A 12,549-nucleotide genomic window follows, 5' to 3' on the forward strand; every position below is an offset into this window, starting at 1 on the left:
GGTGATACTGCTGATAATACAAGCTTTCAAACTGAGATACTGTTTTGGAAGCAACATAAAATTTCAGGGGGATGGTAGGCAGAGACACTCATGCAAGATTTCAAAATTAAATTGAGGTAGTTACATTTCATTTTGAATGATAGAGATTAATATCTGTAAGTTATAAATTTTGTCTTGAGATTGGAATAATGAAAGAATTCTATCAGATTCAGGCATTTTTTTCTTGGTGACTACATACGGTACAATGAATCAGATTTCTTCTCTAGGCCATCTGAGAGAGCTTGCTGAATACAAATTTCCTTTTCCAGCATAACTAAGAAATGAAAAGGTTAAGCTCTTCAAGACTTTAATGACTTTATAATTGGACCATAAATAATATACCTAAAATGTTAATGTGAAATTAATAGCAAGTTAGGTGTTCTCAGTTCTTTAACTTTTCTTATGATAAAAACATTTTTATTCAGTATAATACTATTTGGAAAACTCATCAGTTTATTTTGGATTGCAAATGCAGTCCCTTCTTCAAATGAAGAAAATAATTATTTCAAATTTTAGTTTATTTATTAAAATATAAAAATTAGTGTCTTAGTTCAGGAGAATTTTTTAAATGTTCCTAAGATTATAATAATAGCATGAAAGAGGAAGTAACCAGAAGACTGGACAGAATCTTTGTCTATAGATCAAATATTTACCCCAAAATGTATTAGCAACCACATTTCTTCATACTCTTGAGGATTACTGTTAGAACAGCCAACATTCATTGAATATTTACTATGTAATGAAGCAGTATAATTGGTTTTCACTAATTCATAAATTCACTGGACAGATATTTATTTGATTTCTTCATGTACCAGAAAGTATTCTTGGGTTTAGAGATGCATGAGTAAACAAAGTTAAAAAAAATTGACATTCATGAAGCTTACTTTTGGTAGGGGAGGCAGGCAAGGAAAAAATTAAGCATAATTTCAAATCTAGGTTACTTTACTGCTACCATTTTCATAATATTAGAAGGTGTAACTAAACTATTTTTCACACTGTTGGGTCACTAATGATATCAGGCTGATGGTGATTTTTACATACATCAAGAATTCCTTGATGTTAAAAAATAAAGAAGAAACACAAAATTATACTGTAGACATGTTAAAATAGTAAGTATATAGAATCAGAATGTGATAAGTGCTATAGAAAGAAAAATTGGGACTGTAACAGGCATTTGAAGTGTTGGGGGACTTGGACTTTTAGATGGGGCACCTAGGAGCAGTGCTATTTAATACAGGGTTTTCATGAGGAGAGGAAGTAAGCCTTAAAGTTATTTTAAGAGAAAATGTTTCCAAAACCCAGGAAGAGCCAGTGCAAAAACCCATTATGTCAAAGCAAATCCAGGATGTTCAGAGATAATGAGGAGGTTAAAATGTCTGAAGGGTGGTAAGCTAGGTAGAGAATAACAGAAGTAGTGTAAAATCCTGTAGGGCCTCAGGGCCATTACAAAGAACTACTGGATGATTATGTCATGAAGTGATGACCAATTTCACACAATTAGTTTGATGTTTGCTTCAATGATGAATTGTAATAATGCAAAGGTCAAGGCATGGAGATCAGTTGGATGTTAGTGCAAAAATCTAGGCAAGAATCATGGACATTCAGGCCAAGGTCTTCGGATATATTTTGGAAGTAAGGCCAAGATTTCTCGGAAGAACAAACGTAGGGTATCAGAAAAATGTAGGATGCAAGTTGATTGTAAAGGTTTGGGCATTAGCAACAGGAAGTTCCATGATGAAAGTGCAAATCAGGAAACTGAATTACAAGAGACAGTAATTCTAGCATAAACTTGCTGGAGATTTTATAAATAAATTGTTGAAATAAGGTGATTAAGTACATCATTTTGATAGAATTAAAAATGTTTTCACTTGTTTCTTAATTTGTTGTTCTCTAATTAGCAGAGTGAACTTTTATTGTTTAATAATCACACACATGCTTTGAATTATGAACTCCATGCTCAAAGAGTTTTTAAGGTTTTCCACTGATAGTATTTTTTCCCTTAATTTTTAGAAACGCACCGTGTGTTATGTAAGTTACCCTATGAAATGTTTGCTGCAATATTGGCTTTGCTTACACACAGTTTTTATGCTTTTAAAAAGGTATACATATTTAAATTTTTATGTAAACAAATTTATCCAATAGTTGCACTCATTAATTTTATATGTTTTTAGGTTTTACCCATTCTTTAATCAGAAAAATTAAGCCACCTATTTGTATTATTTTTCATTAATTCACACTTAATTTATTAATATTTCATAAACATATAAATTTATAATGATACGATGAAGACCTCTATGAACATCTTTGCATTAATTTCCTCTGGCTGCTATAACAAGTGATCATGAATTTTGTGGCTTAAAACTATACAAATTTATTTTATGGTTTTAGAGGCTAGAAGTCCATGATGGATTTCACCACACTCCCTCTGGAGGCTCTAGGAGAGAATCCATTTGTTTGCCTTTTTCAGCTTCTGGATGTTGTCCTTGTTCCTTGGCTCATGGCCACATATGGTATCACCTTTTCTCCCCTGCTTCCATGGTCACATAGCCTTTTTTCTCAATTCCCTTCAAAACTCCCTCTATAATATAATATAATATAATATAATATGATATGATATGATATGATATAATATAATATAATATAATATAATATAATAATCAAAAAACTTGTGATTACATGTAGGGATCATCTTCTTAAGGAAGGGAAAAAACAAACAGGAAAAAAAAATATGAGTAGGCTTGAAGAATTCTAGACCAATCGCATCTAACTCTTATATTCACATCTAACTTGATTAAATGATGTAAGGTAGGCGTATGAATTAATTATTTTCGACATCACTAACCGATTTTCCAGCTATTTGAACAAATAATTGCTTGTTTTCCCACTAATTGAAATGCCATCGCTGATACAAACAGGAATATTTGCCTAGCATTCTTTCTATTTTTATAGGATAGCTTGGGCATGGAATTTTAAGTCAAAGATCTGACTGCTAATATTTTTTCCAGGCTTGGTCTTTTTCAAATTCCATCGGCTCCAGAGAGTCTAGAAAACTTGTTAATTACAATGAAAAGGACCTTTTGTCTTTACTTGCCTTTGCTGCTAATGTTTTATCTGTTGAAGTAATTTTCCCTTTATGTATTGCAGCTGTGTCACCAGTCTCTTTTGTGCTACTAGAAGCATGTAGGCACTTACTTTGCTTTTTATGAGTTTAAGGTTAAAAAAATGATGCTTTCGGTTAAAAAAAAATGCAACTTACTTTGCTTTGCATTAGTTTAAGGTTAAAAAATGCAGGTTTGGATTCTACTAAGTGGGAGATTATAAGAATATTAATTTTCCTTGTTATGTCTTATTTTCCTCAACCATAAAATGATGCAATTAATGAACCTTACTTCATGGAGGTATTGTAAAGAATAAATAAAATAATCTACATGAAGCATTTCACCTAGTACCTGGAAAAAGCAAGCTTTCAGTAAACATTAATTATTCCTCTATTCTTTTCTATATTCACATTTGACATTATTTAGATATTTAGATTATGACCTTCATAATGTCAGGGCTCACAGAAATGATTTCCCCAATTCTCAGATACCAATTACTTAGTTAACTTTTATTCAATTCAACTAATACTCATATTTTTTTAGCTTATCCATCCTATAAAATAATCATAAAGTTTAAAAAGCACAAATTTTCTCTATTCTTATTTTATCTTTATATGACTTCAAGTCATATAACTTCCCTGCTTCTGAGTACCTCACTGCTAATACACTTACCCAGTAAATTATAACCCATGAACAATTTTATTCATTCAGGAAAACGTATATAATTCTGCAGGCTAAAATTTAGTTTATCACATAAAACTTTCACCTAAACAAACACACTTTGCAAATGACTACCCTATTTATGTACTAAAATAAATGCATTCAGAAAGTAAATTCTAAAATTTTGTTCCATCTTTAGACAAATATTTACAAACAAGTTTTCTTGCTGAATGAAAATACCATGTTGGCTCATTGAATTTTTACTCTCAAATAATTGTTTTTTCCCCAAAAATCATACTGAATTAATTGCATATTTTAATGTTGTAGTCAAATATACTGCCAAACTTACTTCTGCACCTTAAGTCCCTCTAAATTGTCCTATTATTTTCCACAAGTACACTTCGCATATTTCTTTTTGATTAATTTTCTGGCAAAATATATTATTTGCAAAATTCCCTGCCATGTGTTTTTTTCTTTTGCTTTTCCAGTGTGGGTTAAAAGTAAAAAAAAAAAATCCTGAGCAGTCAGCTCCAAGTATCATATAACTTCTATGACTAAAAAGTACAGATAATTTGCTTGTTTTCCCAGAGAACTGGGCAGGCAGACAAACCTCACAACCAAAATTAGTTCCCACTTTGGTGTTTGATGTCATTTCACAAGGACTGGAATGAAAAATGAGACATTAGACACGTTAACTCTGAGGAAAATTATCACTTCACCTTGTATAGGGCGTCTTTGCAGGATGAAATCAGAGGAGATAAATCATCTTGTCCTGTGACAGATCTGCCTGTCATCTAGGGGAAAAATGTCCCAGAGTGAGGGGGCAGGCACCGTCTGAGTTTCCCTCAGGTTATGACCAGGTATATTTTATGCCTCAAAATAATCATAGAAATTTGGAAATAGAGATGATGTATGCAGGACACACTTACCAAGTCAATTTTTCCCAATGACATTTTGAGTGTATGTATATAAATACAAATAGAAATACATACATATTTGTGAGCTGCATATATCCTTGAAATGGTTACTGAGTAAAGAAAACATTTACTGAATGCTTACAATGATCAGGCATCATAGTGGCCTGTGATAATCAATACAAGTAAAAGCAAATGTCCAAGTATGAGGCATGGGGTGTTTTGTCCTCCAAATTTTCCTTCAGAAAGCAGAAAATCAGCTTATATTAAATACTTGCAGAGTTGGTCATAGTAGAGTAAAGTCTCTCACATAATTTATTTTGAAGTCTAAAGTACTTTTGGGAAAAAATACATTAACTAGAAATGATATCACTCCAAATCAAATTTTGTTACATATAGAGGCACCTTATGGAAATAGGAAAAATAGAGGCAAAGATATTTTATCCAGATTTTGTGATTATTCCTTAGCTATAGTATCACAACTGAGAATTTTGGTTGCTGTTTTTAACAAGTATTTTTTAAAGTAATAGAGAAGCACTAATGGTGAATTTGTTTTTTTTTTTTAAATTTTATTTATTTATTTGAGAGAGAGAGAGAGAGAGAAACAGCATGAGAGGGGAAAGGGTCAGAGGGAGAAGCAGGCTCCCCGCTGAGCCGGGAGCCTGATGTGGGACTCGATCCCAGGACTCCGGGATCATGATCTGAGCTGAAGGCAGTCGCTTAACCAACTGAGCCACCCAGGCGCCCCGTGAATTTGAATATAATCCTTCAACACCAATAATTACCCTAAATGGTCAATGAACGGGTCTTTGTAGCTTGAGATAAATGCTTGATGGTAGCAACACCATTTTAAAAGAGCTGTATCTCACATTTTAAAGGAGGTCAACGTCAAAACTTCTAGATAACTCCAAAGTAGTTCTGAATTTAATAAAGTTAAAGCTATATATTTCTGCTAAAAACTGAAAAAAAAAAGCTCTAGTATTATAAAGATAAAGCTATGTTATGAGGGCTCTAAATAAAGTATTTTCTTCTAAAACCCTATTCCAGTTTGGCTGAAAAAAAAATCCTTTTGAAATCATCTTGTTAAATAGGCACTCTATCACCTTATATTTCTGGTTACTTGATATTTATAAAAGTACATTATAAAAATAAAATTTTTTGAATAAATTAATGTTCCCACCCAAAATTTTATGTCTTTAAAAATTATACAATCTCAAACACTAAATAATATATTTATAATTAAGAAATTAAAATAATTTAAAGTAATTATTTGGGTGGATCCTTCCAAGGAGACCCAAATGTGATAAGCCTATCTGTGATTTTCTGTAAGGTTTCATTAAATCTCTTCCTTAGCTCACAGTAATATTATATTGGGGCTCATTGTTCACTCTTTTATTCATCATGCATATATTGAGCACATCCTCTTGCCTGGGTCTTGTCCTGGGCACCAGATGTACAATGTAAAAAAAGTAGACAGGTCAACTCAGATCTTGAATTCTAGAGACCATAGATTTTGTTCATAGAGTTGATTGTTTAGGACTACTGTAACCTTAATATGTAACCTTAACACTAACATATGTCATATTGTCATATGAGCCAGACAAAGGAAAGTACACAGGACCAAATAGGTCAGCAGGAAAAAGAAAAATGATAGGAGATGCTTAAAAGCTAAGACTAGACAGGCCATTAACACAGGAAGGAATGCTATGAGTTTCAAAGAAAATAATCTGGATTTAGGAGTTATGTTATTTTCTATGCAACTGATGGAGGGGGTAATTTAGAAACTGCCACAGAGATTAACTAGGAAAAAATACATTAGCTGGCTCTCTGTTGTCTAAGGGTAAAGCAAAAACTCCACCTGACTGCATTCATACATTCATTTCATTTTTTACTCATTAAGCCATTCATCAAAAATTTATTGGGCTCCTTCTATCTACCAGATGTCCTTCTATTTCACAGGTATAGAGTGGTAAAACAAACTAAAAAGAAGTTCTTGTCCTTATGGAGCTTATATCCTACTGGAAAAATAAAGATAATAAATATACCATATATTTATAATATAGTCATGTACCAGCAAATCTATATATAGATTATGTATAGTATACGTATTATACATAGATATGGATGGTATATTATCTACATTTATATTTCTATATACCTCTATCTATGGGAACATAGAAAAATAATAAAGAAGAAAACTGGGATGTGAAATGGCAGGAGAGAAAAAGAGAGTAAGAAGGTTTATAACTAATTTCATATTCATTATTTTAAAATTACACTTCTTTCCTAGCCATCTTGGACACAATGCTTCACATGTTCCCAGTTTCTCAAACACCACACTCTCTCCCCATTCCCTGCTTTTTTTTAAATCTTTTTTTTTTTTTTAAGATTTTATTTTGAGAGAAAGAGTGTGAAAGCAGGGGGCGAGGGGCAGAAGAGAGGAAGAGGGAGAGAGAAAATATCAAGTGGACTCCACGCTGAGCATAGTGCCTGACAAGGGGCTCAATTGCATGACCCTGAGATCATGACTTGAGCCAAAATGAAGAGTCAGATGCTTAACTGACTGAGCCACCCAGGCACCCCTCTTGTATGCCTTTAGATCTATTGCTCTATTTGGATGCTGTTCTCAAACTTCTTTAAATTGAGATTTAACACCCCCTGACTTTTTCATATTTAGTGAAATTTAAAAAAAAGTTTTTTTAATGTTGAAGAGTGAGTGGGGAATTCTCGTTAACAGGAAAGTAATGTGATCATAGAGTACATTTTTGGGCTCTAAGGCACCATCGAGTGAGGAGCCCGGATGAAAAAATGTATTATAGAGGGTGTCATATTAAGCCAGGCTTTTATTGAAAAGAGGCTTTTTGTTTGTTTGTTTGTTTTGATACAGAAACACTGCTATAAAATTCCCTCTCAGCAGCAAGAGAATTAATATATAGCATAATGAAGCCATTTATGAGTATTATGAGCAAAAGTGATTATTAGTAGAAGTTAGCAATTAGTAGAATTTAGGCTGCATTTGCATATATACCAGCAGAGGGTGGGGGAGGGTTGCTGTTAATTTAAATAGCAACTTTAGAAAATGGTATTAGTGTTAATATAAGGTAAATGTGCACTTGCTTTAAGAGTGTTTTTTATACATAATGTTTAAGCAAAAATTATATTACTTTGCATCACTCTGCCAGTAGTGTTTCACTGGCAATTTATCTTCTTGCCTTGGGAAACATACCATTCTAATCTAAAGTCCATCTGTCTAGTAGACTGATCTAAAATGCAGATTCAGTCATTATACAATTTTGTTTAAAATGCACCTTTGGTTTCTCCAAATCTCGGGAAAAAGTATTAAAATTTCTATCCTTCAATGCCTGTCAGTGTGACCCTTGTGTACCCATCTGGCTCATGCACTTCTTGTCAATGTTAGAGAAACAGTTTTCTTTCCAGTGCTACTACTGTCTTGCAACTCTACCTACTTCAGGTATTCATACTTTTGCCGAAACTATTCCCTAGGTTTGTAAAACGTATTCCCATGTATTATTAACGTTTCTCCAATTCCCTACATTTTAATATCAGCTGATGTCTTATTTCCTTCAAGATTGGCAATCTGTCTTCCACATTAACAGTCTACTAAATCCAGACTGTATAATCAAATTCCCCAAGTAGTTTGTGTGTAATCTTAATTTGATTTTTGTCACAAGTACAATTTCTGTATTATACTTGCATATTTACTGGTCCCTCTCCAGCATTGTTATGTGAAACTCTATAACCTTAGTTTGTTATTTTTGGTATATATATTTTTATTTATTTTGGGGTTCATGATTCATTCCCATCCCAGAGATTTTGATTAATTTAGGCTTAAATTAGGCCTGAATCATGAATTTAAAAGAAAGAATCAAAAGAAAAAAGAAAGGAAGGCCAAAGAAGTATTTGAAAATAATCACTTGGTAGCAAAAAGTTTGGAATCAGTGTCCTGAAAGGAATTCGGTAATCCTAATACGTTACTTAATGTTTCTGGAACATTATAAGAAGAGAGAAAAAAATAAATTGAAAAAGAAAAAGTAGGTCATCAATATAAATATCAACTTGGAAAATTTGATCATGCTTCAGTTGATTTAAAGATATTCAAAATATTGTATCATCTTATTAACCACCTTCATTTGTAACTCTGTGACCAATGGTACCTAATATCCTTATTGTTCTCAAATGTATCTTAATAAGACACTATAACAAAGAACAACACACTTTTTGGTAAGACACCCCAGGGTAATTTGTCCCATGGCTAAGGGGACTCTTAGACCCAGGTACAAGCCTTCCACCCTGCTCCAGAAACAACATAGCTCTAGGTGTGCAAACATCTACAGGTCCCTGGTGATGTCATCCAAATTCTCATTTCTCTACTTCTTATCAAAAGTCACCTGTCTTAGGTCCCATTCTCCCAGAGTCCTGTCTCTGCTTTGGTTTGCAGCTTATGTAATAAACTGAAGTAAAGTATACCAAAGGCTTCGGTGGGCTACATTCCGTATCCTACTATATATCATCTTCCATTTATATTTAAAAAAAAGAACTTCTGGAATTAGAGTAACTTAATGGGAATCAGTGACATCAAAAATAACAATTCAGACAGGTTGTTGAGTTCTTTAAGAAAAAATAATTTGAAGTCCATAATCAGCTAGACTATACATATGGCAACAAATAAATGTCATTTGAATGTTTTTAATTACTTATGTTTTTAGGAAGAAAGAGATCACTTTTAAATCATGTATTTATATTTTATAGGGTTACTTAGTGTTTCATGTGACTGGATATTGTCCTTCCAGCAGGGCACCATTACTGGGTACTTGGTTTGGCCGGAGAGGGGAGCACAGCAAGTGGAGTGATGAAGTGCTAGGTATCTTTTGGCCACCTTATAGAAGCTAGATTTAATTTAATTCTAATCCAGGGAACACTAAAATGTCTCAATTAACTTAGCACTGAGTAATTAAGAATATGAATATTTTTAATATAAAATGCACCAGGATCCATTTTATAAAAGTTGTTTAAATATAATAACAATCAACATAATAATAGATTGCCACATAGAAGGCATGCAGAGCATACTAATAAATGATAAAATATAATCAGAACATAATGAACATACTAATGTAAGGCTAAAATGTTTTAAAATTAGGAACATAAATTCATTTCTTAACATATCATAAAACAAACATATTCCATAATGTTGCCACTGATTTATCTCTTACTTTTGTTGGGAAAAAAAATCCAGCATTATAATATTTAATTACAGCTATTTAATAAACAATAAAACAGAAAAAAAAATGACTTAATTCTCTTTGATGAAGTCATAATATTACAAAAGTATAGCATATCTCTTACAGATGGAAAATGAGAAAAAAAAATTGCATTAAATCATGGAATGAAATCCATTATCCTTGGATCACAATGCATTATGTGTCAGAGCTTGAGCAATAATTTGGTTTGTTAAAAACATGAAATTCAGAGAAAACTGCCTAAGTCTACTGCATTTTTTAACTGTTAGTATTTCATTATACACTTCAAGAAAGATTGTTAGTTTGCTTGCTTGTTGATTTGTTTTTAATGTTCTCAAAAGTACTGTAGCCAGGTTATTACAACTTCCTTTGGCATCTGGTAATCATATATTTGATCACTAAGGTCATTTTGCCACTGCCAGCTCTTATTAACTCTTAACATTTTTTTTTCTTCACACATGTCTCAGTTCATATTCTTCAATGAACTACTGCAATTTAAAGCTCTAATCTAATGGCTCTCCTGTGGTACAGGCCAGTAGGCCAAACATAAAATGGCTCTTGAAATCGGATAAGTATTTGTTAAAATTATTAATCCAGAAAATAGCTTTTAGTCACTTAAATTCCAATCAGTAACCCGAATTCCCCAGCTAAACACTGTATTAAATAAAAATGTATTCCGCTTGCCTTGTCACTCACAGCATCCCACTCTGCATTCAAAATGCTAAAATTTCATTATCAAAAATCCTTGCCAGATAAACAACCTTGCCTTAATATTATTTAAATTGCATATGCTGGATAAAAATAACCAGTAGAGAACCTCCCCTTTATATCTGGGCAAAGGACTCTCCGGGTACTTCAGAAAATACTTGATTCTATTGTTGGTTTTCTGTGACAGCTTTTTTTTTTCTTTTTAAGATTTTATTTATTTATTCGACAGAGAGAGAGGGCTTACAAGCAGGAGGACCTGCAGGTAGAGGGAGAGGGAGAAGCAGACTCCCCAAATGAGCAGGGAGCCCAAAGCGAGGCTTCAACCCAGGACCCTGGGATCATGACTTGAGCTGAAGGCAGATGCTTAACTGACTAAGTCCCCCAAGCGCCCCCTGTGACAGCTTTTATACATGACTTGCACAAAAATTTCAACTTCTTTCTTTCTTCTCATTATTACAGATTTTTAAGTAAAATGCAGACGCTTCCAGCCACTACTCCTTTTTAATTCCACTATTTTATAATTAAGGACATTTAGCCCCTGAGCTGACCTTGGTTTTGCAGCTCTACCCTCTCCACACCCCCACACACCCACACCCCCCCACACACCCCCACACACCCCTCCGCTGCAGGCGTCCACCCCTGTCTCTTAACCCTTCTGCTGCTGGGCACTGCCCTGTGCATTTTAGATATCAGCTACTCTGGGAGAGCGACTTTTATTCCCATGAGTCATCCTCTGAGCACCCTCTTCCCCTGTCTGTGGGCCTTCAGCTCAGGTCTGGAGCTCATCCCTGCAGGGTTTGTGGCTATTTAGGCCTCAAAACATACTCCAGATGTCACAGGATACATTACTGCAGTAAGGAGCATCAAACTCTAGACTGGAGATATGAGCATAAGCAGGTTTGTGCACAACCATATTATCTGGACAAAGCAATTCCAGTCCAAAATTTCCTTTATCCAGAATTTGAAACTGTAGTAGAAACAGAAGATGAGATTACACCTGAAGTTGTCAAAAAAGAAAATGACATCGGGCTCCCTGCTCGGCGGGAGGCCTGCTTCTCCCTCTCCCACTCCCCCTGCTTGTGTTCCCTCTCTCTCTGTCTCTCTCTGTCAAATAAATGAATAAAATCTTTAAAAAAAAAAAAAAAAAAAAGAAAATGAATCAGAAATTATGGGGTGCATGGCTGAAGCACTTAAGGGAGAATTGGATTCCATGGCAAAACATGAATCCAAGGAAGATAAAATTTTCCAGAAGTTTAAAACTAAAATAGCCCTTGAGCCAGAACAGTTTCTCAGATGTGGCAAAAGGACTGCACCCATCTGGATCTCTGGTGAAAATATCCTTCAAGGAAAGGCTATTCCACATTGTCTGTGGTGCCAAGAGTCTATTTGAATTTCAGGTCATGCCTGAAGCTGCTCAACTCCCTAAAGGCCAATAGGCTGGGCAAGAGTGTTGATTGTGGTGTCTTGGCTGTCTTCACCTGAGCCGAAAGCTATAGAGTAGAAATTGGCGACACAGACGAATTTGTTTGGAAGCAAGATCTAACAATACACCCTAAAGACAAGGTGGTAAAGCCTTACAAATGCTCATAATCTCTTAGACCTTGCAATTCCATTTCTAGGACTTTTTCCTAAGGAAATAATTATACCCGAGACAAAGGTGAAAAGATGTTGTTTCAGATAAGTTTACAATACGTAAATATTAGTGAAACAAAAATGTCCAGTGACAAGCAAGTGAATAAATTTGGGTGTATCTCTAGAGCAGAAGGTAATGCCGTCTTAATGATACAGACCTATATCCACATCAAACAAGATACAGGTTTAAACTGACACCAACATATTCATAGTATGTTCATATCTTTGTAAAAGTGT

At 34.0% G+C, this 12,549-nt stretch overlaps 1 pseudogene; it reads left to right on the plus strand.

The window, feature by feature from the left end:
- Positions 1-1,632: 1,632 nt before the first annotated feature.
- On the plus strand, positions 1,633-12,270 carry LOC112839324 (programmed cell death protein 2 pseudogene; annotated as a pseudogene).
- Positions 12,271-12,549: the final 279 nt, after the last annotated feature.

The sequence above is a fragment of the Callorhinus ursinus genome, unplaced genomic scaffold, assembly GCF_003265705.2.
Source record: "Callorhinus ursinus isolate GAN/ISIS: 27379988/994484 unplaced genomic scaffold, GSC_fseal_2.0 scaffold54, whole genome shotgun sequence".
NCBI lineage: Eukaryota > Metazoa > Chordata > Mammalia > Carnivora > Otariidae > Callorhinus > Callorhinus ursinus.